Source organism: Myotis davidii, unplaced genomic scaffold (genome assembly GCF_000327345.1).
Source record: "Myotis davidii unplaced genomic scaffold, ASM32734v1 scaffold323, whole genome shotgun sequence".
NCBI classification, from domain to species: Eukaryota; Metazoa; Chordata; class Mammalia; order Chiroptera; family Vespertilionidae; genus Myotis; species Myotis davidii.
The window spans coordinates 1,506,302-1,510,312 of NW_006295491.1; the positions used below are offsets into that span (position 1 = coordinate 1,506,302).

The 4,011-nt window shown below is 37.2% G+C and overlaps 1 protein-coding gene across 5 annotated transcripts in view; it reads right to left on the reverse strand.

Annotated features, from left to right (window-relative positions):
* Positions 1 to 4,011, reverse strand: part of ARFIP1 (ADP ribosylation factor interacting protein 1) — an 85,344-nt gene that overhangs the window by 35,332 nt on the left and 46,001 nt on the right. The gene's annotated exons all lie outside the window — the stretch shown is intronic.

Here is a 4,011-nt window from a genome sequence, read left to right on the forward strand (position 1 = left end):
AAAAAAATTTGAAATGGTTAATTTTATGTGCCAACTTGGCAAGGCCACGGCATCCAGATATTTCATCGAACATTATTCTGGATGTTTCTGTGAAGGTGCTTTTGGATACGATTAAGACTTAAATTAATGGACTGTAAGCAAAGTAGACTGTCCTCCATAATGTAAATGGGTCCCCTCCAATCAGCTGAAGTTCTTAATAGAACAAAACTGAGCAAGAAGGAACTCTGCTAGCAGACTGCCTTTGAACTCAAACTGCAGCTCTCCCTGGGTCTCCAGCTTGCCAGCCTACCCTGCAGATTCTTTATGTACTGAGTCTTCATAATTGTGTGAACCAGTTTCTTAAAATAAATCTTTATATATCCACACATCCAGCTGGTTCTATTTCTTTGGAGAATCCTGACTCATACAATACCATTTCCTTTTTGTCCTTAATAATACATTGTTACTCACTGATTCTTGGATTTAGGATGAATTTTCTGGGATATCATCAGAAGACTCAAACTAAGATTTCACTTATATTATCAATTTTGCCATTATTGTTAAGAGTCAATACTGCTGAGTCTTTGCAATCCTCTTCTGATTTATCTAATAATTGTGAAATATCTTCCTCTGGTATTATCTTTTCTTTGCCATTATGGGCAGGAAATGGAAAATTCTAAGTTCTCCGTTGTGTTCATGAATATTTAAAAAAAAAAAAAGACCACAAAAATGGTTTCTTCAGATTTCTTTTTGGCAACACAAACAAAAAGTATTTCTCTCACTATTGTATCATTCTAGGCAATGGTGTCTTTCTTTTGTTTTATTATCTTAGTCATTTCAGGAATTGAATCATGACCTCCTGGTTCATAGGCCAATGCTCACATACTGAGCGACACCAGCTGGGCTATCTTAGTCATTTTTAACATGGCTGGAAATAACTGATGAATAGTGATGAAATACTTCCTAAGATGATGAAATAGCAAAATGTTTTAAGATATAGAAAAATAAGATCATTAAGATCCCATACTGTGTCACTGATTTCTTATGAACCCATATGGTAGTTGCAAAATAAAAAGTTTTATTCTATTAAAAAAAAGAAGTAAATTTTCTCACTGGAAGACCTTGAAGAAAGAATAAAAGTCATGAAATACCAGTTCTTACAAAGAGTTAGAAATGCTCAAACAGAAAACTCAAAAATTAAAACTGAGTCCAGTGGACTAGAATACTGAGGATTATTAACCTCTTAATTCTGCAAAAAAAGGATTCACATATACAAAGAAATGTAATAAAAGTATTTATTAGCTAAGACTGACCATTAGTTGAGTTAATTCATATATAAGCCAGGTCAGCAAATGTATCTCCAAGTTGCTTAGAACTGTATCTGGCATATAGTAAGTCCCCAATCTGTTAACTATTATAATTAACTAGTGGCCTGGTGCATGGATTCGTGCACATTGAAAGGAAATTAATTAGAAATATTTTAATATTGCTATTTGCCCTTTCTCTATAATAGAAGTGTCAGAGATGAAAGAAAATGAGTAAAATGTATATGAAAATAATATATAAACAACATAAAGGCCATGATATAAAAACAACAAAAACATGATATAAAAACATTAATAAAAACAATGACTAATAAATTGATTAAACTTATTCTAATATCTCCCTGTATACCAGATTAAAAGTAAAACATATTCAGAGTGCTAGACTAATTTCCCTTGTGATGAAGTATTTACAACTTTAACTTTAATGTCACACGCTCTTTGAACTCAAGAGAAAGCAACATATAACTGACCATGTCTGAAAACAGGTTCAGATAGGAATATTCCTACTCTGTCTAGAGTTTGTAATTTATTAATAGTCATTCCAAAAGCTGGCATCACGGGAAACTATCTTCGAATTAATTTAAATGGGAGGCCAGTGTCAAACAGGGATAGCTGTGCCAATAGTTGGTCTTCAGACATATTCTTTCGATGCCGCCGCTTTCTTTCAGCATCAGAATGTCAATGAAAACAACCAAATTCACGATCGACAATGACAGATGGAAACACATGCGTGCGATTGGCATCAGTGAGAGCTTTATATGTATTGTACACGTGTGAGTCAACGTTTATTTTTAGATAGCCAGTATGCATCATATGTACCGGCCAGTCGGCCGGACAGACGTCAGTCACTTAGGCTTTTAGATAGATAGATAGATAGATAGATAGATAGATAGATAGATAGATAGATAGATAGATAGGTTTATTGAGTGTAGCATTACTGTTAACATATCTGCAACACTTTCCCAGGTTCTATACCCTGGCTACCTCTTTCTATACTGTGGGGCTTTTTCTCTGGGTCATAGACCCTCTAAAGATTCCGCTTTAGATAGCATGATGGAGAAACATAGACAGACCAGGATATAAATTCCAGTTCTATCTTTTGATTCATAATCTTATAAAAATCACCTAACCTCTCTTGGCTTCAGTTTCCTCATCTATAAATTGGGGATAACATTTCTTGCAGTGTTGTTCATTGAATTACATGATATAATGATTATAATGCATTCAGTCTATTACAATTGTGGACACTCAAAACTGCAGCTGTTATGTTTATCCTACTTTCTAAATATTAATTAGTTCTTTTTGTCTGACTCAGAATTAAAAATCAGTATTTTTCACTATTATGATATATGTTGCCATCTCTAGCCAGCTTTCTTTGTCCAAGTTTCTAGATATTATAAAATGATTTAATACTCTATATTATCTAACTCTTGAAGTTAAAAGTCTGTATGCAAGGGATTTCTGTACCCTTAGGTGAGAGAAAAAAAAGACAAAAAGGAGTCACTTAAGATACTGTAAGAAATTGTTGGAAATTTTTTGCTGAATAGAAATGTATGCAGAAAAATAATTTCATTCTAAGACTCACAATTTATACTAATGATTCAGTAAAAGTATATCACAAATCCAGTCAAGCAAGTTACTACTTGTTCAAGACAATAGGAGACTAGGTAAGAGTGAATTTTCAATAGACGCGCAGATTTATGTTTTATCCACACCCAGCTATACATAACTATGACTCTTTCTAGGTTCAGGCAGGCTGAGTATTCCATTTCCTTCCCTCCAATCAAGTTCCCTTCCCCTGAAGCCTCCAGCTGACATCTCTAGAGTACAACTGGTTCACTATGTTGACACAAGTCAGTTGGGCCTTCTTAAAAATTATACTAGATTAGAGGCCTGGTGCATGAAATTCATGCGGGGGGCGGGGAGTTGTCGGGGGGGGGGGGGGGGGGCCTCAGCCCAGCCCACGCCCTCTCACAATCCAGGACCCCTCGGGGGTTGTAGGGCCTAAACTGGCAATTGGACATCCCTCTTGCAATACGGGATGCTGCATGTACCAGTGACCATACTTTTCATACAGGTGAAGGGCATCTTGCTGTTGTATGGGCAGCTACATTTTTTTTTTGCCCTGATTATAAAAAGTAGTACATAACATGATCCTTCTGTGGCAGTAGTACCATTTTCCCCATCTTATGGATGGAAAAACTGAAGCAGAGAGAAGTTAAGTAATTGGCTTTGTCACACAGTTATAAGTGTCAGAATCAGGGCTGACCACAAAATGTGCAAGCCAGAATCCATGCATGTCATCGCTGCATCATCCTATTTTTTCAGTGTTTGAGTGGCAGTAGTACCATTTTCCCCATCTTATGGATGGAAAAACTGAAGCAGAGAGAAGTTAAGTAATTGGCTTTGTCACACAGTTATAAGTGTCAGAATCAGGGCTGACAGCAAAACGTGCAAGTCAGAGTCCATGCAAGTCATTGCTGCATCATCCTGTTTTTTCAGTGTTAGAGTACCCTTGCCAGGTTTTAATTTTTAAATCTAAGAGACGGTTCCCAATTTATAGGGTAGGGTTCCTAGGGCTGGCTGGCGATCAGGGTCATCTGTGGGGCAACTGGCAAGCAGAGCGATCGGGGCGGGGGGTTGGGGGGGCCCTGCTGGCACCCACCTTGGCTGGCAGCTTGGCACCACCCGCTGGCTGGCTGTGTCC